Genomic DNA, 27,770 nt, shown 5'->3' on the forward strand with positions numbered 1-27,770 from the left:
CTATCAGTTGAGCCACATCCACTTCCCCTTAATTCTTAATATTCTTTCTGTCCTCATGTTATTCCAGATTCTTTTAAAGTAAAGTTTGTTTGTTTTTGGTTTTCTTTTAATTATCATCATCATCATTTTAACTGGAAGAGTAATCACACAGGTTTGGGCGATACTAAAACACCTAGACATACTGGGTTAAATATAATACATCTTCTTAAATGTACAGAAGAGCTTGCAAGAAAGTAAGGGATCACCAAGTGCAATAAATGTCTCATGATGATGGAGGAGGTTGTTGTTATGGGGGGAGGACTGGGATGAGGGGGGTGGGCAGTATATAGGGACTTCATATTTTTTGAATGTAACATTAAAAAAATAAATAAAAACAAAAAAAAGTTGATATCAAAGCAAAAAACAAAAAAAAGAAAGTAAGGGATATATTCTTGGGTCAAGCAGAGGGAACTAAAAATCAGATTTGATAATTTCTTGAATTTGCTATTTACCAAAGAAAAACATACAAAGAATCAATAAATTAAAGAAGATAGGTTTCATCTATAAAAGGAATGGACACTCTAGACCAGGGGTTCTTAACCTTTTTTGTTCCATGGACCCCTTTGCCAGTCACGTGAAAACCATGGACCCCTTATTAAATCCACACTCTACTGTGAATTATTTAGTAAGTATATCACACCCACTCCAACACTTCTCCCCAAGAATAATGTTTTTTGAACCAAGCTCACGGACCCCTCGTTAAGAGCCCCTGCTCTGGAAGTTTGGTCTGAGGATCAGCAGCATCCACGCCACCTGAGTGCTTGCTGGAACTGGAGCAGCTCATGCTCCATCCAGCCTACTGAATTAGAATCTGCATTTTAACATGTTCCCAGGTGTTCCTATGTTTAATAAAAATCAGAAAGCCCTGCATGATCTACATGACATCATTACTGGGGGGTAGCAGGGAAACACCTCTTGATTACCAAGTTTTTCTACTCACTTATTTCAGTATCTGAAATTACATTTTCATTTAAATCACTGTGCTTTCAGAAGTCACTTTTTAAAATATATCCTTTTAAGAAGGGCATTCCTTTTGTATTCATTTATTTAAAAGTTTTCTAAGTGACAGTTGGCTGGAAGCAGAGCTTTGGAAATCCAAGACAGGTAAATGTAATGTGTTGGAGAGGAAGGGATAGATTTGGATAAGGGGTATCATTTCAGGGAGGACAGTCATGAATAAATGGAATGTGATGAAAATGAGAACCAAGAGGTTGCATAACTTGCCCCAGATCACAAGGAGCAAGAGTCATTTGGCTCCAATGTAGGAACCTCTCCCTCATGTGATACGGCCTCCTCACTGTTGACCTTGTGGTTCAGAGCTCAGGCGCTGATGTCCATGGACGTGTGTTCAAAGCCCAGTTCTCACTAGTTGCATGAGTGTGGATGAGTAATTCTCTGAGCCTTAGTCTTCAGATCTGTAAAAATAAACACAATAGTAGGACCCAAGGTTGTTATGTGGATTAATAAAGTCTAAAAGATTTTAGTACTGTATTGTTGTTGCTATTATTTTTACTTTTATTGTTACTGCTATTAGTGAGGGGAGCAGAGGGACACTGGAGAGGCTGCTTGGGTATATTTGGAGGACGGTGATCTCTTAGGAGATAGAGAGTAAGAAAAATGTTGAAAGGAAAGATGGGATGTGGGGAAATGGACTTTGCCCAGTGGTTAGGGCGTCCGTCTACCACATGGGAGGTCCGCGGTTCAAACCCCGGGCCTCCTTGACCCATGTGGAGCTGGCCCATGTGCAGTGCTGATGCGCGCAAGGAGTAGCCCTGCCACGCAGGGGTGTCCCCCGCGTAGGGGAGCCCCACGTGCAAGTAGTGCACCCAGCGCGAAAGAAAGTGCAGCCTGCCCAGGAATGGCGCCGCCCACACTTCCTGTGCCACTGACGACAACAGAAGCGGACATAGAAACAAGACGCAGCAAATAGACACAGAGAAGAGAAAACCGGGGGAGGGGGGGATTAAATAAATAAATAAATCTTTAAAAAAAAAGAAAGATGGGATGTGTTTGAAATACACTTTGCCTATTAAAAATTTTATTTAGCACTGAACTTGGAGACACCATGGAATAAAAAGTGAAATCATTATAAAGTAGCAGTTGGAAAGGTAAGACAGAGAAGGAAGTCTATCAATAAAAATAGGAAAGGCTGAAAATAGCAATCAAGTCTAGCAATTCACATACAATGTGTTTGTCATTTTAAAAAATTATATGGTTATTATTTGGCTGTTATTACTTTCCAACATATCCAGTCTCTTTAAGTTGCTCATTTGAACAAATGGAAAATGTAATTAAACTGTTCTCCCACTTTGCTCTCCCCCTGTCCTCCCCCCCATTTTTGGGTGGTGATGAAAAAATAGAGCCAGGTGCATTTCACTAAATTGCCAAACTTGATAAGACTTAACTATAATCAGATGGAAACTGGGAGAGTTTCCAGATTATAAAGTTCATCACCAGATGTAAAGCCTCTTTTAAAGAAGTGAAATTGTACAACTGATAGCTGGAATAAACTCATGCTTGATGCAGGAAATAAGCAGTGAACAGGAAAGAAATCCACAATTAGGAAAACAAACAGTATTGGGGGAAAATAGCAGTTACAAAACACATAAACACAGTTTATTGTCAGCTTAACCTAAATAGAACAAAGTGGGCTAATTGAAGTACTAAGTGCCATTGTGTGAGTTGGGATGTTTTATATCAATACAGTACTTTTAAATTAAATTCTAACACCAATCACTGTCCCATTTAGTAAAATTAAACACGTCATGCTTTGTAGTCTGTTCATTTTGCTCATATATGCCATCATCTTGCCTCCTATATTGTGTCTAAATAGTAGGGAAAACTTTTCCATCAGAGTCCCAGGGTTAGGACAATGCCATCTCAGATTGTCCATGTTCTCATCTTTTCTGTTCAGTGCTCCCCGTTCTGTGGATTTTCCTTCTTGGCCTGAAAAATATATTTTGGTCTTGCAAGCTGCAAGAGTGTGCTAGGTGGGGTGGGGTGTGTGTTACTTATCTAAACTGAGGTGTCAGTGGTTGACAGTTAAATCTCTAAGATCTGCCTGTATTTCTGAACCCAAAGAAAAGAGTTAATATAGTACTTCAGATACCACTTTAAGAGTTCCATGTGGAAAAATACAAGGTCAAGAGTCAAGGACTCCTCAAAACAATATGTAGGTGTCCACCCACTCTACTTACACTAAAGTCTGGCTATAGTATATGTAATAACATATCTCTTTGATTATTCATAGTTTTATTAAAAGGCTGTACTAAGATGGAGGTGAAGAAGGACAACCACCACACCATGGAGCCTAGAGTGATTACAACTGAAAATGGGAGGATTGCATCCAGCATCCAGGTGGAATCTGAGCCTCCTCTTGACATAAAGGTGTAATGGACACAACCAATCCAATGTCCACATAGAAGAGGTGGCATTGGATTGGGAAAAGTGGACATAATGGACAAAGGGTATGGGGAAAGGCAGGAAGAGATGAGAGGTGGAGGCGTCTTCGGGACATGGAGCTGCCCTGGATGGTGCTTCAGAGGTAATCACCGGACATTGTAAATCCTCACAGGGCCTACATGATGGAATAGAGGAGAGTATGGGCCATGATGTGAACCAATGTATATGAGGTGCAGAGGTGCCCAAAGATGTACTTACCAAATCCAATGGATGTGTCATGATGATGGGAACGAGTGTTGTTGGGGGGGCGGAGAGGGGGGGTGGGGGGGGTGGGGTTGAATGGGACCTCACATATATATTTTTAATGTAATATTATTACAAAGTCAATAAAAAATAAAAAAATTTAAAAAAAAAAAATAAAAAAAATAAAATGCTGTAAAGGAAGGTGCCTGTACATGATCTCAAATCTTTCCATGTATTTAGTGCTATCTTTACGATGAAAAATAAAAGTCCCAGATTTAATCTCCTATTGTAACCACTCCTCCTTATATCTTCCTGGACATCTCCATTTAGAGATCTCGTTCTTAACATGCAGAAATGGACTCATGCTTCTTCCTCTCTAAATTTTTCTCTTCTGTCATCACCCCATTTTCTCCATCTCATACATAGTACCACCACCATTCACCCAATTTCTCTAAGTAGAAACCTGGGAGTCACCTTTAATTGTTCTCTTTTCTCTCATCTTCCATATCCATCAATAAATTCTCATAATTTGGACTCCAGAATGTATTTTTTAAAGATTTATTTTTTCTATTTATCCCCTCCCTCCCCCAATCTATCTTAACTCTGACCATTTCTTTCTATCTACACTGCCACCCCCTTGTTCCAGCTCATCATTTCCCACTTGGGTTATTATAGCAATCTCTTAAACGTTCTCCTTATTTGCACTCCTTTCTTCATTTCATTTCTCACAGGGTTGCAAGAATGATTTTCTTAAAATGCAAATCAGATCATGTTACTCCGCTGCTTGAAGTTCCCAATTGCCCTTAGAATAGAACCCAAAACTTTTTACTATGTTTTACAAGGCCCTACATCAGTGATTCTTAAATTTAAGCATGTTTAAGAACCACCTGGAGAGACACAGCTCCTGGGCATCATCCCGTAGATAACCTGATTTTACATCTGGGCCTAAAAATATGAATTTCTAAAACCTCCAGATGAGGCTGAAGTCGCTTGTCAGTGTCTATCCTTTGACTAGTACTGCCCAAGTCCAACCTCATCTCCTACTCCCTCCTCCCTCCCCACAATCCAGATCCATGGACTTGTTTTTTTTTTTTTTTTAATTTCTCTCCCCTCCCCCTCCACCCCCCCAGGTGTCTGCTCTCTGTGTCCATTCGCTGTGTGTTCTTCTGTGACCGCTTCTATCCTTATCAGCAGCACCGGGAATCTGTGTTTCTTTTTATTGCGTCATCTTGTGTCAGCTCTCTGTGTATGTGGCGCCATTCTTGGCCAGGCTGCACTTTCTTTCGTGCTGGGTGCCTCTCCTTGTGGGGCACCCTTCTTGCGTGTGGGGCTCCCCTATACGGGGGACACCCCTGCGTGGTGCGCATCAGCACTGCGCATGGGTCAGCTCTTCATGGCTCAGCTCCACACGGGTCAAGGAGGCCCGCGGGTTGCACTGCGGACCTCCCATGTGGCAGGCAGATGCCCTATCCATTGGGCCAAATCTACTAGGCTCTTTCCACACTCAGGGCCTTTAAACATGCTGTTTAATTCTTCCTGGGTAATCATTTATTCCACTTTTTTTTTTTGGTAACATAATCTCAATTTCTTGGGACCATGATCCAATTATCCCAATTGAATGGACAATAATTCAAGACACCCTGATCAAGAAGTGGGCATGTGTCACAAGCTAGGTCGGTGGCTACCTCCCTCCTTGGAATCTCAATTGCGAGCAGAGTGATAAAAATGGTTGGAGGGTGCTGTTATTCTGTGAGGCAATTCGAGTTACTCATCTTTACAAAACTAGTCTTCTAACTTCCTTTTAATCTTGTTAGTATCGCCGTATCTTTCAAATAAGTTGCTTTTTTAAAACCTATGTTTACCAGGGTCCATATGGCTCACAACCTAAGAATGCTCCATTTTTAAGTCTTAGTTATATGTCAGCTTTTTAGAGGGATTTATCTGATAATCTGGTATAGTATAGGTCCTTTCCTTTATTCTCAAATGCTTTTTCTCCACCTATTAAGATAATCTTATAGTTTTTCACCTTTAATGTACTATTGTGGTAAATTATTAACAAATATTATAATGTTATTGTACACATCTGGAGTAAACACTATTTGGTCATGATTATTTTTAAGCTTTGCAGGTTTTTAATTTAGAAAAGTTTTATTTGGCATTTTTATATATACATTGAAAATGAGATCTGCCTATAATTTGTCATATTTATACTGTCTTTACCCAGTTTTGTTATCAAGATTTTATTGTCCTCATATAGTTAGTTGAATAGCTTTCCCCTTTAATTCTATTAAACAGTTTGTAAAAATTGGATTATCTAATCTTTGAAAGTTTGATGAACTCACCTTTCCCCGCACCCCCCCCCCCCCCCCGTTGTCTGCTCTGTGTGTCCATTTGCTGCATGTGTGTTCTTCTTTGTCCCCTTCTGTTGTTGTCAGCGGCACGGGAATCTGTGTCTCTTTTTGTTGTGTCATCTTGTGTGTCAGTTCTCCGTGTGTGCAGCACCATTCCTGGGCAGGCTGCACTTTCTTTCACTCTGGGTGGCTCTCCTTACGGGGCGCACTCCTTGCGCATGGGGCTCCCCTATGCGGGGGACACCCCTGCGTGGCAGGGCACTCCTTGCGTGCATCAGCACTGTGCGTGAGCCATTTCCACATGGGTCAAGGAGGCCCAGGGTTTGAACCGCGAACCTCCCATGTGTTAGACGGACGCCCTATCCATTGGGCCAAGTCTGCTTCCCCGAACCCACCTTTTAAAACCTTCTGGAGTTGGATTTTTTTTTTTTTGTAGGAGAGGGTTGCAGATTTTTGAGTACTGTTTCAATTTCTTTAGCCTGCTCAGGTTTCCCACATCTTCTCAGGTCAGTTTGAATGAGTTAAAAATGTTTTTCTGGGACATTGTTCATTTGTTATGTTTTTCATATTTTTTGTCTAAAGTTGTTCATAATATTTTTTTGTTTCTAATTAATTCTTATTGGAGAAGTTGTAGATTTACAGAGAGATCATGCAGAAAATATAGTCCCAAATACCTGCCTCCATTTTTAAACATTTTGCATTTTATAATTTTTAAAATATCCACTACAGAGATAAAATATAACTCTAGTTAAAACTTAATAGGGTAAACACTGTTCTTTCATTGCCAGTTTTGCCAGAGATAGGTATATTTTAGTAATCTTTTATATAAACCAACTTTGGGCTATATTAGTTTTCTCTATTATATCTCTTTTTCTATTTCATTGATATTTTGTGTTCGTCTGTCAATCTTTTATTTATTTATTTATTTATTATTTATGTATTTCCTGGCTATTTTTGTTTTTTCTAACTTCCTCAGTTATCTCATTAATTTTCAATCTTGCTTCTTTTTTTGGTATAAAATATGAATTTAATCTTATAAATTTCCCTTTATATTTTGCTTTAACTGTATCCTACAACTCCTGATAAGCAGTGTTTTCACTGATAGTCAATCCAAATATTTTATTCCCATTATGATTTCTTCTTTGATCAATGAATTTTTTGGAAGTATGGTTTTAAATTTTCAAAAGTATGGAATTTTGGGGTTATCTTTTTATAATGACTTTATTGTTTTATTTTATTCTGGTCATAGAACATGAGTCATTATGTCATTGACTTTTTAATATTTTATGAGACTTGCATTATGACATGATATGCTGTCATTTTGGGGAAAGAGTCCATGTGTGCTTCAAAAGAATGTGTACAAGGTGCTGTGTGTTTCATGTGTTCCAGTATTCCATATTCTTACTAATATTTTCTCTGCTGTATTTATCAGTTACTGAAAATAGCATATTCAATTATACTGTGATTACGGACTTGTCAACTTTTCCTTGTAAACTTGTCAATTCGTGCTTTAAATAGTTTGAGGTAGGGGAGCTGGTAGTTAACTGCCTGCTTCCTGTGTACTCGGTCCCAGGTTTTATCCCTGGTATTTCCCAAAACAATAAAAATTTTTAAAAAGTAGTTTGAGGAAATGTTTCTAAATGCATACTGGTTCAAGATTATTATAACTTCTTGGCAAATTTTTTTCTTTTATTGTTATTTAATAATCCTAATTATCCTAATAACAGTGCTTTTGGCTTTAAGGTCTTTTCCCCCTGATAGTAATACCAGCTTTCTTTTGGTTGTTATTTGCTTTGTGTATCTTTCCCTTTTCTTTCGTTTTTAACTTTTTGGTGTCCTTTAAGTTTTAGTATTATGTCTTTAACATTTAATATTAAAAAAGCACATAACTGACAGTTTGTTTTTGCACTGGCAAGTTTATACCAGTTTTTATTTATCTATTTTTTTCATCTCATTTTGTATTCGCCATTCACAATACCTTTTATTTTCTTTCCCTCCTTTCCTGCTTCCTGTTGGTTATATTGTATTTTCTCAATTCTACTGCTTTAGAAATTATACTCAATTTATTTCTTCCTACTTTTTTGCATCTTACCCCTTCTTTCTGTGTTCAATTTTCTTCTTGATTTTAAATTTTAGAAGTTCTTTTAGTACAAGTCTGTTAGCAAATGCTGTCTCCTACTCACCAGTCTTTGTCTTCATTTATGATGATGCTTACAATTGTAATTATTTTAGTTTAGCATTTGAACATATTATTGCGTTGACTTCTAGTTTCTTTTGTTAAGTCAGCTGTCATTCCTTTGTAAACACTTCATCTTTTTTTTCTCCCTGGTTGAGAACTTTTGTTTTTTCTTTATCTTTAAATTTCACTATAATGTACCTAGATATGAATCTATTTTTGTTTCTCCAGAGTATATTTCCTGAAGTGAAATTGCTGTGTCATAGAAATGTTTTTTTTTTCAGCCTTCCCAGATAATGCCAAATTGGTTCCCAAAATGATTGTATCCATTTACACTTCTATAAGTTCTTCCACCTTTATATTATACATATGATTTTTTGCATGCTTATTAATATTTTGTAATATCTTTGTTGGTAAATAGAAGAAAACTGCCTCTCAATGTCCCAAATAAGGAAAATTTGAAATTATATGTCAATCATCTTGGACATGAGAGTGAAGTAAGTCATCCCAAGGGAAAAAAACAATGATGTCATTTTTAAGACATTTAACCTTAAACAGACCTCTTTGTCTGTTTTTTCTTAATTTCTTGAAAGTAAATGAATTTTGTTGAAAAACTTCTGACTGATAACCTACTTCTTTGTGTTCTGAACTTTTCTTTTGCTATCTTACAAAATGAACCTATTCGTTAATTTGGAACTTGGCAAGGAGATGGTAGTTTTTCCCAATCTTTTGCCCCAAATTCCTTAAAATGATATTCAGAAGTTCTATTGAGTATGTTTCCAAGTCCATATACACACATGCATGTAAAATGCATGGAAACATATATAGATATGTATACACACATACACACTGATTCTTTATAGATTCTATTCTTCTTTTAACATGGTAATTTGTTTTTCAAAATGAAAAGAGCTTTTTATCTCATTCTTAATTTTAAAAAATTCTATATGTAGTAATGAACAGAGCCATTTTAACATTTCTAATTGATCTCAGTACTTAAAGAGATGCCTGTGTTCTTTGCAATAGTGAGTAAGAATTACTTTCAAACCTTTTTTTTTTTTGTGGCAAGATTTGTTTTTAATAATCAAAACCTGCCTTAGAAATAAATGGGGCATGGAGAAATTATAAAAACACAAATAAAACAAAAATACAACAATCACAACTCAGAGATAATTACTAACAAAATGTTTATAAGTACTACCTTTTTCCTATCTCTACATAAATGCTATGAAAATGAAATGATGTGTATTTATATTATAGTATAAATTTTTTCATTTGACATCTCTCATGGACATTTTCCTACATCAATATATGTTCTAACTATAAGCATGAATTTTTAAACTTTTTTATTTAAAAAAATTTTTAAATTTTTATTTTTTAAGAAGATTTAGATTACATAAATGTTACATAAAAAATATAGGTGATTCCCATATGCCCCACTTCTTCCTCTTACCACACCTTCCCATATTAATAACATTTTTCATTAGTGTGATACATTTTTACAATTAATGAACATATATTGAAGCATTGCTGCTAACCATGGATCATAGTTCCATTACAGTTTACACTCTATCCTGCACAATTTTGTAGTTTATGACAGAATATATAATAACCTGTATCCATCATTGCAACATCAGGCAGAACAATTCCAATGTCCCAAAAATGACCCCATATGACATATTCTTCCCTCTCCCTCCCCTCAGAACCTCTGGTGGCCACCGCCTTTATATCAATGATAACAGTTCTTCCATTGCTAGAATAATAAGTCTATAATAGAATAAAACTAAGTCTACTTTAGTCCAATGTTCATTCCCCAGTCTTGAGGATTTTGGGATGGTGATGTCCACTCTGTTTCTAATTAAGAGGGGGCTCAGGCCCCATGGGGCAGACGGATGGAACTATCTTGCTTATGTTGCAAATAATCTGTTGTTTGGGATGGGCATTGTCCATCATTACCTTCTAATTAGTTGTTTTGGGTGAGTCCAATCAACTGGAAAGCAGGTGTTACAACTCTGCTGATATTCAGTACTCAACTGGCACATGAATGGACCAAAGATTTAAGTCTCTAGGACATATATTTAACAAGTATATTGCTAATTATAGGTTCAAATAAAAGGGGCAGAAGAGCCATGTGTATGGAAACTATAAATGAGTCTAAGTGTGTTATATTGGAAGCATAAATTCCAGAGTAAAACCCACTGACCGGGTGCCAAATTCCTGAGCTTGTCTGCCCTGCTTATAATGTCTGGACATCTCTAGAGCCCTCAGGAGCCCTGCTGTTTGAGTCACTGTTTACTGTAGCAATCAATGAGATCTGCTGAGATGTACATAAGTGTAACCTCTGGAATGAACTCCCGACTCACTTTGAAATCTCTCAGCCATAACAACTCTTTGTATATAATATTTCCCCCATTTGGTCAAGGTCTTTTTCAGATGCATTTCTATTAATAATTGGCGCTTGGTAATAATCCCTCAGTACCAAGGATGCTTATTCCTGGGAGTCAGGCATAAAAGGATATATAACAGGGAAAGTGTTTTCCTCCTCCCACCCGTTTCTCTGACACTCAGTGTCCTATTCATTCCCACTTCCAGCCCCAAGGTTACAGGTTACAGCCAAGGGTATTCTATATGATAGTTCTCCCACCCAACCCAACTCTCTTTTATTTAAAAGATAAGGAAAAGGACTTGAAGCCTGTAAAAGCCTCATTAAAGGCGCTTCATTATTTCGAAGCAGAACTAGGCCCTGAATTTAAGCCTGACATTCTAGTTTAGGCTGCTCCTCTTGTGGAGAAGTAGGAGCCTGTGACCACCCCACCCGAGAGGAAAATTCACAGCCACTAACTGCCTATATCTCGCTTCTGTAACAAGCATGCTCGACTGTAAAACCTTATCTCAGAGCCTCCTCCTGTAGAAAGTCTTGTCAGCTCCTGCCAAAAGGCCAACCTGACCCAGACCCTTGTAAACAACAACAACTCTCCAACAGCTTGTCTCCCCTGATAGAATCCCCAGCACTTAATTAACCGCAAACATCTGCTTCAGTAGTGCTTACTTGCTGAACTATTGCACCCCCGCCCTGAACCTAAAGGCCTATATAAGCAACTCCCCCCCACTCCCCCACCCTGGGCTGCTCTCTCCTCTGTGTAGGATGAAGGCAGTGGCTGGGTGGCTAATAAAGCTCTCAATTGTAACTTTATTCAGAGTCTAAGTCTGGTCGATATCGCTGGTCTATAACACTTTCAGTCTTTGCACTAAATCACACTGCCTCTTTAAGGTGATGAGTTGGCAACTGGGTTAACCAGGGAGGATGCTCCAATTCGGTTTATAGTATCCTGAGTTTTAAAAAAAGACTGGGACTCACAGGAGGGAGAGTTGTCAGAAGGGCGGCAAGGGACGAGATTTCAGTAAACGGAGGCACGGGTTTTAAAAGGCTGACGTAGGGGCTGAACCTCGCTCCCTTTCCCCGAGCCCCGGGGATGGCGTGTGCCAGCCCCAAGTGCTGACGTCAGGCAGCTCCCGGCCAGGCCCCGGGGCACTCGCGTTTAGAACTAGGCCGCTTGCACCTCGAACAACGCCACCCACACTCCCGCGACGGCCGGAGATCTCACCTACCCCCGCTCTCGGCCAGGACTGGGAGCAGAGGGGTGAGGGCTCGCCTAGCACGGTGAGAGGTGCGCGTAGGCCGCTGGCGGCTGCAGCCGGTCCCCTCGGCTAGTTTGCCCCCCTCCTCCGCCAAGATCCGCTCCTTCAGCCAGGCACCAATACCGCCCCCCCCCGCCCCGCCCAGGCACCAGTACCCCCCACCAAGCCCCGCCCCGCCCCGCCTTTCCACCCAAGACAGATCACGCGGCCAGGAACGCGACTCAGCGAATTGGGCCGTTCTCGGAGCCCGGCTGCAACTAGCAATGACACCCGGCGTGAGAGCGGGGAGGAACCGTAACAAGCAGCCTTGCCGCCCAATCGCTTTTCTCCGCCTTCGGGCGCGGGCCAATGAGGCGCGTGGGGCGGAACTTCCGCCTCGCCTCGGTGTTGTCGTCCCTGCTCGGGCTCTGGGGGGGTCGGTGCGGATATCCAGTCATGAAGTCTCGGTAGGGGCTTCTCCTTCAGCCCGGCGGCCGGTGAGCGAGGGCTTCTAGGTAAGAGCCGCTGCGGGGTCCGCGGTGGAGGGAGGGGTGGGTTGCCCGCCGCGGGGCCTGGTTCGGAGAACACACCCCCTCGCTGGCGCTGGGAGTCCGCGTCCGCCCGAACGCCGACGTGTTTGCTGCCACTCCCGGGTCTAGGCGTGTGGGGGCAAAATTGGGGATTTTTTTTTTTTGGCAAAAGGGAAAACAATACAAAGCAAAAAAACCAAAAAAACCCGAAAAGAAAAAGCCCTGCCCTCGGAGGACCCTGCGCCACTCCCCACCGCCGTTTGTGTGTGCGAAAGTTGTTGCTTATTGGTTTTACTTCCCGTATTCCCCTCCGGAGGCGCTTTTGGCCGAGCACTTTTTTTTTGGTTCAGGGGCAAAATCTGTTCAGTTTAGTTGCCGGAGCTCTTTTGTCTTTGAGGAAAAAAAAAAAGAGGGCAGTCATCTTTCATACTTTTCTCTTTTTTCCACCCTGTGGAAGCTCAGATTGCAGGTTAGGATGGAAGTCTGCTAGGGCCGTATACCACGCCCTTGCCCTTTGAAAAGTCAGCGGTTAAGGCTCTGCCAGCACGCTTATTGAGCTGACCAGCAATGATGAAAGGACAGTGGGCAGACACTGAAGCCAAGAGGTCGTGTCCCAGAAGCACAAACGAAACTTTGGTGGCAGCCACTGAGTGTTCTCTGCTAGCTTTTGGTAAATTCCTCTATTTTGCAGATTTTAAAAACTAGTCCCCCCCTCAGTTTCAGCACCGTGGGCAGCTGCCCAGGTCCACTTCTGTTGCCCCAAACCTGTCGCACGGTTACTATTCCTCACTGATACAGTTTGTAAGCTGGAACAATGAAAACCAGTGCATTCCTTTCAACAATGATGTGTTATTCTCCAAGGAGAACATCTGCAGTTTTTGATACACTGTAAGTAAAGTGGGTGTGTCTCTCAGTGGTACAGAAACATCCACTCAAGATTTAAGGAGGGCTTTTCAAGGGTTTAATCTAGTTAAGTACAGTGTTTAATAGGTTGGGGAGATTAGCTCTATTTCAAAGTAACAAAACTGGATTGTGTTAGCAGTTAAAACGAACTTTTTAAACAGAAGTGCAGGGCATGTAGGGATACATTAGTAGATTTTGGAATCAATTTAGTGCATTGACAGGCATTAAAGAGGGGATCGGGAGGGAGGAAGAAAGAAAATCAGGGCATCCTATGGAGTAAGAGTAAATCTATGGAGTAAGAGTAAATCTTATTTCATGAAGGTTTTTTTCTTTTCTTTCCTAATATGTGTGTTAAGGGAAAGATGCAAAGGTAAAGTGTATTATGGTGGATTATGGCAAAAACCAATGTTTCAAAACACTTAAGCCCCATTTTGGGAGTTGGGCTGTGCTCACTTCTCAGTTCTGCCACTTGTAGTTCTATCAAGTTATCTGTAATTAAGGGTAGATTTGTTATGAGAATTAAATGAAATAAAATATGCCTGTTCCATAGTTAAGCCTCAAAGTTTTTTGAAACTATTAGCTAGAAGCTAACTTATTTCTTTATGTAAGAAATGACCACTTTTTTATTGAAGTCAGCCAGCTTGGTGTCTTTTATCCTATTACGTACCAAATGTGTTTTTAAGTCACATGGACAAATCTTGTTTTGAGAAAGTTTACTCGTGAAGGGTTTAGGGTAAGTTCCTATCCCTTGTTTAAAGTTAATTTCCCTCAAACATTTTGGAGGGGCCTAAATTGTTGCTAGCATTCAACTCCCTTTAATATTTTTCTGCATACCAGAGTAACATAGGTATATCAAAAGTTTTTTCAGGCACTGATTTTAGCTAAATGAGAGCAGGCCTAGGAGTATAAAAGGTTTACATTTTGGAATTAAATTGGGTAGGAAGGCAGTTTATGTTTTATAATTCTTGCCATGATGATGTTTGGAACAAAATGGTTTGGTCAAATATTGTGGTATACTTTATGCTCATGTGGCCTAAAAATGGTTGGCTGTTAAATTAAAAGTATGATTTTGGGCATTTTAAAATAGGAGAATTGGGAAGTGGACTTGGCCCAGTGGTTAGGGCATCCGTCTACCGCATGGGAGGTCTGCGGTTCAAACCCCAGGCCTCCTTGACCCGTGTGGAGCTGGTCCATACGCAGTGCTCATGCGCACAAGGAGTGCTGTCCTACTCGGGTGTCCCCGCTAGGGGAGCCCCACGCGCAAGGAGTGCGCCCCGTAAGGAGAGCCGCCCAGTGCAAAAGAAAGTGCAGCCTGCCCAGGAATGGTGCCGCACACACGGAGAGCTGACACAATAAGATGACGCAACAAAAAAAGAAACACAGAGTCCCACGCCACTGGCAACAACAGAAGCGGACAAAGAAGAACACGCAGCAAATAGACACAGAGAACAGACAACTGGGGATGGGGAGAGAGAAATAAATAAAAATTAAAAAAAAAAAAGAGAATTAATAATGTTTAGTAGAAGCCAAAATGAGTTGAATCAAAATAGTACTTTGAGCCATTTGGCATGTTTCTACCATATGGCATTGCATGTGGTAGGTTCACATGACATTAAAAAGGGAAGAAAGTTAGTAAACTTTGTTAGTTCTTTCAAAAGAGGAAACAATTAGTAGATAAGTGAATTCCTTTTAGTAAAGCATGGTAGTGAATTGCTTAAAATTTCTTGTAATCTGAATATTACATACTCATATAATATTTTTATATATTAAGCATATATGAAAAATGTAGTATTAAGCTTTTGCAAAACTTTTATACTACACAAAAGTTGTTTTGGGAAAAATGGGAACATATGATTGATGTAGTCAAAATCTACATATCATAGCATATAAATAACAGTAATAATTGCTAACATTGATTGTTTATGGCCAAATACAATTCTAAACACTATATACTGCCTTACTTAATTCTCTTAACAGTCATTAGTAGGTAGATAGGTAGACTACTATCCCTTTTTTGGAAATGAGGAAACTAAGGCATCAAAGTTATATAACTTTCTGAGGTCAAACAGGTAATTTAGTGGAGTAGCTGGGATTTGAACCCAGGCATCCTGAGTATAAAGCCTGTCTCTCCTTTGTCATGTTTCATAGAAAAATAGAGAGTGCTATGGGACTGTATTATACTCCCAATTAACCAACTAAATGTTTAAAAAAAAGATGTTCGCAACATGTTATCTGTGATGTTATTTATTAATAAGACTGCATTGTAATTTAGTTAATATAGTTTCTGCCCTTTGGCATTTGTAAAGGACAAATAAGCCATAGTATTTTAGACCTTAAGAATGAACCTTAATTGTTACTCACTGACTCCTTCATACCTTCCTTTATATAACAGACACTTGACTCTCATCATGCTAGATTCTAGGAATACAAAGTTTAGTCTCTAACTTTAAGGAGTTTAAAGAATAAGGAGAGGGATAAACAATTTAAATTAGTTTTGTTGCCATTGTGGTAGCACAGAGGAGGTACATAACTCAAAGAAGTTCCATGGAAAGCTAAGAGATAACACTAGACCTGAACTTTAAAGAACAATGAGAGGCTGCAAGAAGAGAAAGTTCAGTATGGTTAGAGGCAGGAAGAATGGCAAGGGCAAAGCTGGAGACATAGGCAGGAGCCAGCTTATGAAGACTTTCTGTGCTAAGTTACAATTTAGTTTTGAATTTTATTCTAAAAGTTCTTTGATCTCCTAAGGAATTTTATGCAGGGAGTAGCATAATCAGGCATTTTTAAAACTACCCTTACATTGCTCCTTTGAGAAAAGGTGATGGACAAAGCAGATATTTATGTTATTTCTATAGTGTATTACTGCTTGAAGGAATCAGTCTTTAAGTCTGAAGAACAATGCTAAGTTTGTGTTTTTAGGGTATCAGTAATCACGAAATATTAGAATATTCAGACATTTAAATGTTCATAGCCACATTAATGAAAATTGAAAAGACAACTAAAATTTGATACGAGATTTTCAGGTCATCTACAAGAATTTATTTAGAATCAATTCTAGGGGGCTCTAATATAAATTTGTTTAATCATAATTGGTTGAATGTGACCTAATTCAGGTTTAGTTTCTAAGGATCAAGAGATAAACAGTTAAACTTTATAGAAGGAAAGAAATTCCAGAGGGAAATCATTCCACAGAGGAACCAGTGATAGGTGAATATCTCTGAATACCAGTCCTGAGAGAGAATGGGAACTGAACTTCTACTTTACTAAGACATAAAACATTTTAGATTTTAAATGAAAAGTACTTTATTTGCCTAATTACTAATTACTATGTTTGTAATTTACCCATTTGACCCTCTGAAAGGAAGAACAGTGCTTGTGTATTGTGTGTTTCTCCAACTGGTATTATAGACATTTCATTGCTTAAACATTTTTAAAAATTGAGGGGAAATTCATATGTATAAAATTAAATTTTAAGGTGAATAATTCATTGGTGTTTAGTGTATTCACAGCGTTGCATAATCACCACCTCTGTCTAGTTCCAAAACTTTTACATCACTCTAGAATATCACCCTGTATTCATTAGGCATTTATTCTCCATTCTCTACCTCCAATTCCTGGCAACTACCATTCTGCTTTCTGTTTCTATGGATTCTTCTAATCTGGATATTTCATATAATTGGAATAATACAGTATGTGACCTTTTGTATCTGGATTCTTTCACATAGTATAATGTTTTTGAGATTCATCCAAGTTGTAATATTTTTAGTACTTCTTTTTATGGCTGGATAATATCCCATTTTATGAATATACCACAATTTGTACATACATTCATTTTTGAAGAATATTTGAGTTGTTTATACCTTTTGGTTATTGTGAATAGTGCTGCTATGGACATTGTGTACAAGGATTTCTTTGATAACCTGTTTTTAATTCTTTTGTGTAAATGCTTAGGAATGGAATTGCTGGGTTGTAAGGTAATTTTATGCTTAACTTTTGGAGGAACTGCCAAACTTTTTCACAGTTCTTGCACCATTTTACATTCCCCCCAGCAGTGTACCAGGGTGCTAATATTTCCACATCTTCACCAACGCTTTTTTTTTTTTCCCCTCCCTCCCTTGGTCTCTTCCTCCTCCCTCCTCCCCTCCTCTTCCCTCCTTTCCCTCTCTCTCATGGTGGGGAGTGGATAATAGCCATCCTGTGGGTGTGAGGCGTATCTCATTGTGGTTTTGATTTGCACTATTTCCTATTGACTAATGATGTTAAGCATCTTTTCATGTGCTTCTTGGCCATTTGTATATCTTCCTTGGAGAGATGTCTATTCAAGTTCTTTGCCCATTAGTATTTAAAACATTTGGTTGTTTGTCCTTTTGTTGTTGAGTTGTTAAGAGTCCTTTATATATTCCGGATATTAGACCTTTATATACGTGTGTTTTGCAACAAATATTTTCTCTTTTTCTGTGGGTCCTCTATTCACTTTCTCAGTAATGCCTTTTTGATACAGTATAATTTATCTGTGTTCTTTTGCTGTTCATGTTTTGCTGTCTTATCTAAGAATCCATCACCAAATATAAGGTCATTAAGATTTCCTCTTAAGTTTTCTTCTAAGAGTTTTATAGTTTTAACTCTTATATTAAGGTCTTTTGATCTATTTTGAGTTAATTTTTGTATATGGTGTGAGGTTGAGGTCCAGTTTCATTCTTTGCATATGGGTATTCACTTGTCCCAGTATCACTTATTGAAGAGTCTTTTCTTTCTCCAATGAATGATCTTATCACCCTTGTCAAAAATCAGTTGTCTATAGATGTATGGGTTTATTTCTGAACTCTTAATTCTGTTCCATGGATCTATATGTCTATTTGTATGCCAGTACCACACTGTTTTGATTAATGTAGATTTGTAGTAAACTTTGAAATCCAGCTTTGTTCTTTTTCAAGATTGTTTTGCCATTTGGAGCCTCTTGCAGTTCCAAATGAATTTGAGGATTGGTTTTTCCAATTTTGCAGAAAAGGCTTTTGAAATTTTGATAGGGATTGCATTAAATCTGTAGATTGCTTTGGGTAGTACAGTCATCTTAATGTTATTTCCCAATCCATTTATTATTATCTTTCCATTTTTTTAGTCATTCAGGAGTGTTTTGTAGTGTTCAGTGTACAAGTCTTTCACCTCCTTGGTTAAATTTATTCCTAGGTATTTATTCTTTTGGGTTGCTGTTGTAAATGGAATTGAATTCTTAATTTTCTTTTTGGGTAATTCATTGCTAGTGTTTAGAAATACAACTGAATTTTGTGTGTAATATGAGTTGCTTTTAATAGACATTTACTTTCTTCCTTAGCTATATGAACTGGACCATTGAAAGTGGAACTGGAACACTAAAGCATTTGATCTCTAAGAGAAGTCGATGTAGCTCTGACCACCTGTTTCCCACATATGAGGTCCTGGGTTTGATCCCTGGGCTTCCTAAAAACAACAACAACAACAACAACGAAACAAACAACAAACAAAAAATCCAACTGAGAGGAGCGGATGTAGTTCAGTGATTGAGGCCAGCTTCACACATACGAGGTCCTGGGTTCAATCCCCAGTCCCAGTACCTTAAAAAACAAAAAAAAGAACAAAAAAAACTTAAAAAGAACACCGAAGGTTGATAATTAAAAAAAAAAAAAAAAAAAGAAGAAAGTTGGCATTACTATCGGGGGAACAAAAGAATTTGATCTCTATGATGTATTATTATCCTAAATATGAACAGATATTGGGTATCCTTCTAGCATACTGTTGAATGATTATCTGACTTAACTACACTTGTACTGTTGTATTCTTGCTACATACATTACATATACTTGCCCATTATAAAAGAAGATAGAACATTCCATTTTCCTTTAAACTTGGAGAAAGGAGCCAATGCATAATTCATTTTAAAAAGTATTTTTTTTGTGTGTGTGACTTAATTTGGATGTTAAGCCTCATGGATATGCCATATATCTAAGTCTCAGTTTAGTTATCTTTATGTGAAGATATTGGAATCTACCTGTTTCCTAGGGCTATTGTAACAAGTTACTGTGCACAGTGTAGCTTGAAACAACAGAAATTTATTTTCTTATAGTTCTGGAGGTTAGAATTCTGAAATCTAGATGTTGACAGGCCCATGTTCCCTTTGAAGGCTTTAGGGATTCTTCCTTGCCTCTTCCTAGCTTCTGGTGTTGGCTGGCAAACCTCGGTGTTCCTTGGCTTGCAGCACTATCACTTCAGTCTCTGCCTCTGTCTTCACATGACCTTTTTCCTTCCCTGGGTCTTGGTGTCTCTAGATCTCTCTCTCTTTAATATATCCTAAGAAAATAGAAATGTAGAAAAAGATTTATATTTATCAAAGAATTATTTATAATTGCAAAAAATTGGATTCAGCTAAAATACCAACCAGGAAGGGAATAAAGTAATAATTTATCCATGTAATGCTATACTAGGCAGCTATTAACATAATGTTTATGAAAAGTTTAAATAACGAGGGAATGTTTCATACAATTTTAAGTGAAAAAACATACAAATTATAATACAGTATGATAAAAGTGATATAAAGTATGCATGGTAAAAAGACTGTCAGACAGGGTTGGATCAGAAGCAGAACCATGATAGACCTTACAAAGTTGTAGTAGATAGTTAAGAAATGTATACAAGACTGTTGCCTTTGTGCCTGGCGTGTTGAGTAGGCTGTGCTATTATAGCTTGACTGGTCTGGCAGTCAGGAAGTAGAGGTGAAAGTGCATTTGGGAGAGCAGGGACATACTGGAACCTGTAAGAAGGAAACTGCAACACGTGAGGGCAAACATTTATGTTATCTACGAATGCTAAAATTATAAGTAATTACTAATTTCTTTATATTTTCCAATGAGCATTATTTTTAGTATTAGAAAAATTATGAAACTCTTATTAGATAGCAACATAATGAATCATGTATGAAGATTCAAGGCTAATTAAAATTGCATTAACTTAATTCAGTAAATGATGAAATCAGGATAGGACTCTGGTCTGTATACTATAGCTCTTCATCGTCTTTACAATTAAAACTTTGAACCTTGAGATGGGGAGATTATTCTGGATTATCCAGGCAGGTCCCAAAGAGCCTTAAAAGTAAAAGAGATAGAGTCAGAAACTAGAGTATAAGATGCCAGGGGCTGGGATGGGGGTAAGAATGGGGAATTGATCCCTAAATTGTCCTGAGATTCTATTTGGGGTGATAGAAAGGTTTTGATAACTGATGGTAGTGAGGTAGTACAACAATGTGAATGTAATTAACACTACTGAATTAGATATTTGAATGTGGTTAAAAGGGGAAATTTTAGGTTGCATGTACGTTACTGAATAAAAACTTAAAAGTAAACAACAATGTAGGACTAGACAACCTAAGTGGTGAATCCTAATATAAACAATTGATTAGTTAATAGTGCAATAATAGTAATATTCTTCCATCAGTTGTAACAAATGTACCACACCAATGCAAGGTGTTAATAATGGGGCTTATATGGGAACTCAGTATTTTCTGCAGGATTTTTTTCTGTAAACAACTTCTCTAATTTAAAAAAAATGAGTAGAAAAAGGGGGAAGACAAGGATGTTGGAATGATGTGATATGAAAGGGATCAACCTGCAATTACTGGTTTTGGAGATGGAGGAAGAGGGCCAGGAGCCAATAAATGTGGGCAGCCTCTAGAAGATGGAAAAGGCAAGGAAATGGATTCTTCTATAGTGCCTCTAGAAAGGAACACAGCTCTACTAACACCTTGATTTTAGCCAAGTGAATCTGTGTCAGGCTTGAACTAAAGATAATTTGTGTTATTAGGCCACTCAGTTTGTGGTAATTTGTTATAGCAGCAATAGAAAAGTAATATTTACATAGTTTTAAAGTACTTCGCCAACAAAATTGTTTATTTTTATTTTTTATTTTTTTGCATATTATCTCATCTTTATTATTTCAATTTACTAGTTTCAGATACATCAAATTTTGATCCAACAGTTCTCATTATTCACTAGGACTAAAATCTCTGATGGCAGATCTTCATTCACAATACTTTTAAAAATAATATTTTAAATGGTATTTATCACAAAACACATTTGAATTTTTATTAAGTCAATACTTTACATTCTCTAGGTACCAGAAGTAGAGAAAAAGAAAATGCCTTCTCTTTGAAAAGAATTTCTTAGTATTTGGTTTTATATTGCTAAAAGCAGTATAACCTGTTGCTTTACCAGAGTATTAGATGATGGTCATAGAAATATTTTTGAGATAAGAAGTTGTTGCTAATATGAAAAACCGTGTGTCAGTTTTCATCTGTGATAAGCTTATGTTCTAGAAGAGATGGTTATGGATAATTGAAGAGAGTTTCATTCCTTCTCATACTAGAGACATTTCCTTCAAGTACTAAATAGAAAATTATATGGCACATATATCAGATATCCTTCAAATTAGTGAATAGTGTTTCCTAAATAATATAATTAATCTCACAGTTGACGATAAAAGTTATTTTTAAATGCTAGGAACTTTCGCTATAAAAAGGAACAATGAAATGAGTAATTTAATAAACTATTAATCCTTCTATAATCTAGTAAACACAACTTTTATCTTTTTGGTAAATTATATATATAAAGTTTATCTGATTTTTAAAAAATTTATATGTTTATTTTTATGTGAGTTTCTTAAGGTGAACTCTTAAATATGTGGTGGCAATAATACATTTATTTTAAATGTAAAGAAGTTGATAAAAGTGATATGGAACAGAAGTAATATGGTAGATGTTTGTTTTTAAAAGATTGATTTGTGATTAAACAATACACTGTGCAATAGCAAGCAATAAGTTCTTTGCATGCTTTCCAGTTGGAAGACATTTTCTAGTACCAGGTAAGTTATGGTAAATTATGTCTCATAAAATATGAAAAATCCCAAAAGATTTTTGAATCACTTTTTAGTCACCTAAAAATTTCAAAGAAATAAAAGCAGTAGAATTCTTTTTTTTCTCCTATTATTATTTAAAGGATTCTTACAAGTTTCCATAAAGCTTATATAATCCTGAAATCTGATTTAAAATTTTTATTCCCATTATTTCTAAATATATATTTCTAATCAATTATTGTGTAAGACTGTCAAATTGAATTTCAAAGCGTTTCATTCTTAAAGCAAGTCTTTAAAATTACATATTGATGTCAGAATGAATTCAACAGGAACCATATTTATTCCACAGTGGTTAAGGATAAAGAACCAGATGAGCATTCAAACACTGGCCCAGTTTTCCCAGTTATTCAACGTGTGTTCTTGGACACATCACTTAACTTTGTCAGGAAAACTAATCAGGCCATAATAAATTATGTCTTAGGTCTCTTCTTATCCTAACAACCACTGGTTCTGAGTGAGCTGTCAGAGAGCGTTCTGGTACATCATCCATAGGGGATTCTGGAATACCAGGACTGAATTTTATTTTCATGTAAAGATTTAGACTTCAGGGAACAGATTTAGTGCAAGCAGTTGAGTGCTTGCTTCTCACATAGGAGATCCTGGGTTCAGTCCCTGGCCCTGATACCTGCTATCTCCAGAAGTGGGTTTAAGTGATCTCCTTTTGCCAGCTTCACAGATCCAATCTGATTTCCAAAAGTGTCAATCCCTTGAAATGGCAAAGTCAAATGCTTTCCTTGGAGGATTTCTTCTGTGAATGGTTTTAATTCCAAAAGAGCACAAATACCCATGTTCTTCACTTCGTTTAGTAAGTCCATCACCAGCAGGGTAATATGAAAGGAACCGTCACCCACCATGGCTTTGGCCAGTCGATTATCTTGTTGAATTATTGCATTTTGCAGGATCTTAATTCCACTGGTAATCTCTTTGTTGGTGATCGGAATAGACAGGAAATATTTGGGTTGATAATCTTTTAGTTTTTTTCCCTCTTCTTTATTTCATCTTTCCTGTTCCATTCATTTTCTTGACTTCGAATTTTTTGAGATACATCAGTGAATTCATCGTCATCTTTTATACCTATAGTTGCAAATGGCATATCTATCAAAGAATCCATAATATTGGCTTCAAATTCCTCTGACATTTTTTCTTTTCTTGATGTGTTTTCACACTAATTGAAATTTATTCCTCCAGCTCCTGGGCGCTGCGTGGTCGCGTCTGGGTGGGCGACTGCGGCCTGCGGCGCGGGGCGGAGCGCGGGGCGGAGCTTGGGGCGAGCCGCGGGCTGGCGCGGGACTAGCGGGCCAGCGAAGGCGCCGGGCGCCGGGAGCCCCAGGCCGCGGGGCAGCAGCCGCGGGAGCCGCATGTGCCGGCTGGGATGGGCGCCGAAGCTCGGCTCCCGGGCGCAGGCGCGGCACGAGCCAAACAAAATACTTTTTCACTGCAAAGAGGAAATGAATACCTTTACAGTGGAGGAGCCTAACAGCACCTTAATCAATAGGACAAATTGAAATCTTGCGCCACTTGATGGAATATAATGAGAAAAGTGCCATGTCACTTTTGTGATGTTCTTGCTAAAGATATAAAACCTGAATCTACTCCTGAAGAACTATCAGACAAACCCAAATTGAGGGACCTTTTATAAAATATCTGGTCGACAGTCTTACTCTAAAGTATCAAGCTCTTGATAGTCAAGGAAGAACGTGGAACTGTTCCAGACTAAAAGAAAGAAGACATGACAACCAAAAGCAACAATAATTCTCAAATGGAACTTTTTGGAATAAAATACATTATTGAAATAAGTGACAAAAATTGGCTGGAATTTGAAGATTAGGTGGAAGTAATATGTTAATTTTATGATTTTGATGGATGCATTGTAATTATGTTCATGGATTGGAAAGTTGTATCCAGATTCAGTGCAGTCCCAATCACAGCAGTATTCTTTGTGGATATAGACATGTTGATTCTCAAATTTATATGGAAAGGTAAAGGAATGGAATAGCCACAAGTGTCATTTCTTTCAAATGAGCAAAGTTGGAGAAATCACATTGTCTGATTTAAGATGTATTGTAAAACTACAAGAATTAAAATAACGTGATATTGGTGAAACAGTAAATCCATAGAAAAATGGAACAGAATAGAGGGCCCAAGAATAGATCCACACTAATAAGTTTGATTTTTGACAGAGGTGCAGAAAGGACAACCTGATAGTCACTGTGACTTTAATGGTAAAATACTAGCTGTGTTTCATTGGGAGGAAGATGTGGTTGTGGTAGTATCTAAAATTTACCTCTGGATTTGCTATTGCCTTATGTTTTCTCTGGCTTTTGTTTTTGTGAATCTGATAAATTTAATATTACTTGAAATTTTTTGTTTTCAGTTGGTTATTATGAAAATTTGTTTATAAAATGAGTAAAAATACCTTTAAAATTACTTGATATGAATTGTTTGCGTATATAAAATTTTAAAAAACTATTATTAATACCATATTTTAAAATTTTATACTTATATATCTCCTTCCAATGTAGGGTAATTTATTTGTGTTGTTCAAATTGGTCTGCCCACACTCCAAGAGTATACTATATAATGGTATATGTATATCTTTTTAATAGACTTTTTTGCTGTATTTATCAAGAGCATTAATTTTTCTTAAGGATTTGGGAAAATAAAATTAATCAATAAATTGTTATGTAATATTAAACATTTTTATTTTAAAACAGGCATGGACGGCAGCCTAGGCTAGAATAAGGAAATTGTCTGACTTAAAAAAATGGTACTTCAAAGAGACTGTGAGATTGTGGTTGCTTGTTTCAGGGTTTCAGACTGCTCTTTGATAACATACTAATAACTATGTATTTACTTTCCCCTTTTCCCTATTGCTAAGTGAAAGAAGTACTGCCCTATTTAAATACTTTTAAGAACAGAAGGATAATCGTGCATGTGTCAGTTTATTCTGTGTGCTCCAAACTCACCTTTCAGTACCTGCTCTGAGAAAATGTACTGCACTGTTTAAGCATTTTCTCCTTTACAGAAAGGGCAAGATCTTAAGCTTTATCAGTACAAGGTGTAGGAGAAGCTTGCTGGAAGAAAGGGTTTTCACCTCCTAGTTCTGGTGAGCTGGGTTTTATTTTTTTTTACTCCTGCTGCATGGTCTGTCAATGGTGCATATTGGTGGGGCCACCCAGTGGTCTTTTGCCCTAGCTATACACCCAGAGCACACATGCCCTTATAGACCTTGCAACCCCAGTTCACCTTGCCATGATCCCTCTGATGTGTACACACTTACTCCAGGCCTTGTAACTGCAGCAGTACCCTGACTCCTTTGTGTGCCTGCCCACCAGCCTTGGCTTGCCTGTTCCCCAGGGGATTGTTTTCTGCAGCCCTCTTTACATGGACACTGCAAATTCCAGGCCTTGACTCCCTCGGCACAGCTCTTCATCAGCACCAGTCCCAGCTTACCTATCCTAAAAAAAAAGGTTGTTTTTTGCTTGCCTGTCAGCTTTGGACCAACTTTGGTCTGGGCAACCTAGTGCACTTGTCTGTTATCTAGTGGACTGCAACCACATCTTCTCTAACTGAACACCAGCCTTGGGGGGGCCTTATTGAGTTATGATTGACATGCAATAAACTGTACATATTTATAATATAGTTTGATAAACTTTTACATATTTACATAAGGGTGAAACTATCACCATAATGAAGTTAGTGACCATAGCCATCACCTGAAGAAGTTTCCTTGTGTCACTTTTTAATTCCTCTCTCATGCTCCTCTGTACCCCCTTTACATGTTTATAGTTAACTGTCCTATTACAGTTTAATAATTATTTATATGAAACACCTCCTGTTTAACTTACTGCGTGGGTTCTGTCTTCTGTCTGGATCCTACTGATAAACTTTGTGCCTGGAGTGGTTCCAGGAGATAGACACAAAATGATGAGCCTCTGCAATTGGTTTAGTCATTCCTTTGTACTTGAGCACAATGCTGAGCTCCTTGTGAGAGGGAAGTGGGATGTTTGTAAGCCATGGCACCACAGTTAATCACACTGTCCCCTGTGGTGGAGTGTGATGCTCTGCCAGCTGATGCCCACGTGGCTGCTGCATTTGACCTATGGAAGTCATGATGACTATAGTTTGGGGTGGAATCTTTTGCACACAGTTGAGTGCTTACAGAATATGACAAGCTCAGGTTTGATAACTCTAAGCTCAAGATCTACTCTGCATTCTTTTTGACTGCATATTTTACTTTAGAAGAAATTATTTCATTCCCTCTAAATTGTGAATAGACTTGTGAATTAATTATAAAACCTTGTTGCTTGCTCTCTTTCTTTCTTTTTTTTATTTTTGAGGTACCCAGACTGGGGTTGAACCTGGGACCTTGTATGTGGAAGGCCTGTGCTCAACCACTGAGCTACATCAGCTCCCCTGAGTTGGCTCTCTCATCTGATTGCTCATTGAAAGCCCATTGTTTGTTCATTTTTGTTTGTTTAGGAGGCAACAGGACCTCCCATGTCAGAGATAGGCGCTTGACTGTTTGAGCCACATCTGCTCCTGCTCTCTTTAAAAAATTTTTATTTCTGTGTAAAAGTAATGCACATGTAGAAAACTTGAGGGTGTGGAATAGATTTCTATTTAGATTTATAAAAAAGTTTTATTTTTTATATTGAAATATGCAGTTAAATATGAAGAGAGTAAAAACCACAGATTCCCCCCACTCAGTTTTCATGTATTAACAAATTGTCTTGTTTCATATTATTTATACATATTTTAATGTGTGTGTAAAATATTTTTAATATTGCAGTTTTAGACATTTTTTAGCATATTTAACAGCAGATAGCCATGTTCATAGACCCTATGGAAGATGATATCAAGAGAGGCTCTTTGGGCATTCATTGTATACCTCATACTTGCCAGGCACTGTTTTAGGCACTTGGAATAAATCCATAAAATAAAGATTGCTGTCTTTGAGGAGTTTATATATTCTTACAGCAAAGATGAGAACTAAGCAATAAACATAATAATTAAAACAAATTTTAGTAAGTAGAATGTAATGAATATTATGATAAATTAAAAAATAGTGGAGTTTAAGAGGAGTTGGGGGCATGGCAAGTACAAAGGCAGGGTGTAGACCTTTTTTTTTGAAATTAAAAAAAAATTATTTATTTATACCCTGATTCCCTCCCCTCCCATCTACTGTCTACTCTCTCTGTCCATTTGCTGTGTATTCTTCTGTGCCTGCTTGAATTCTCATTAGGCGGCTCTGGGAACCGATACTGGGACCTTCCAGAGTGGGAGAGAGGTGATTACTCTCTTGCACCACCTCAACTCCCTGTTCTGCTCTGTCTTCTTATTTTTTCTCCTCTGTGTCTCTTGTTGCATCATCTTGCTGTGCCAGCTCTCCATGTTGGCCAACACTCCTGCCTGGGGAGACATTCCTAGGTGGGCCGGCGTTCTGTGTGGGCCAGCTTGCCGCGTGGGCCAGCTTTGCCATCACCAGGAGGCCCTGGGCATCAAACCGTGGACTTCCTCTATGGTAGACGGGAGACCATTTGCTTGAGCCACATCTGCTTCCCAGGTTGT

General features: G+C 38.1%; 2 protein-coding genes across 3 annotated transcripts in view; one reads left to right on the plus strand and one right to left on the minus strand.

Moving 5' to 3' along the window:
- Positions 1–11,978, minus strand: part of ANKUB1 (ankyrin repeat and ubiquitin domain containing 1) — a 62,470-nt gene extending 50,492 nt beyond the window's left edge. The window contains exons 1-2 of one of the 2 annotated variants that reach the window (XM_071214563.1): positions 11,821–11,978; positions 1,264–1,454 (exon numbers count right to left, since the gene is read on the minus strand). The gene's annotated coding sequence lies outside the window, so the exon portion shown is untranslated. Of the gene's footprint in view, positions 1–1,263; positions 1,455–11,816 lie in introns of both variants that reach the window. The other variant, XM_071214564.1, reaches the window with a different exon arrangement.
- Positions 11,979–12,061: 83 nt separating this feature from the next.
- The window catches only part of RNF13 (ring finger protein 13), a 151,979-nt gene continuing 136,270 nt past the window's right edge, over positions 12,062–27,770 (plus strand). Inside the window, exon 1 of the mRNA XM_004472886.4 lies at positions 12,062–12,344. The gene's annotated coding sequence lies outside the window, so the exon portion shown is untranslated. The remainder of the gene's footprint in view (positions 12,345–27,770) is intronic.

Source organism: Dasypus novemcinctus, chromosome 4 (assembly GCF_030445035.2).
Source record: "Dasypus novemcinctus isolate mDasNov1 chromosome 4, mDasNov1.1.hap2, whole genome shotgun sequence".
In the NCBI taxonomy this organism is placed as follows: Eukaryota; Metazoa; Chordata; class Mammalia; order Cingulata; family Dasypodidae; genus Dasypus; species Dasypus novemcinctus.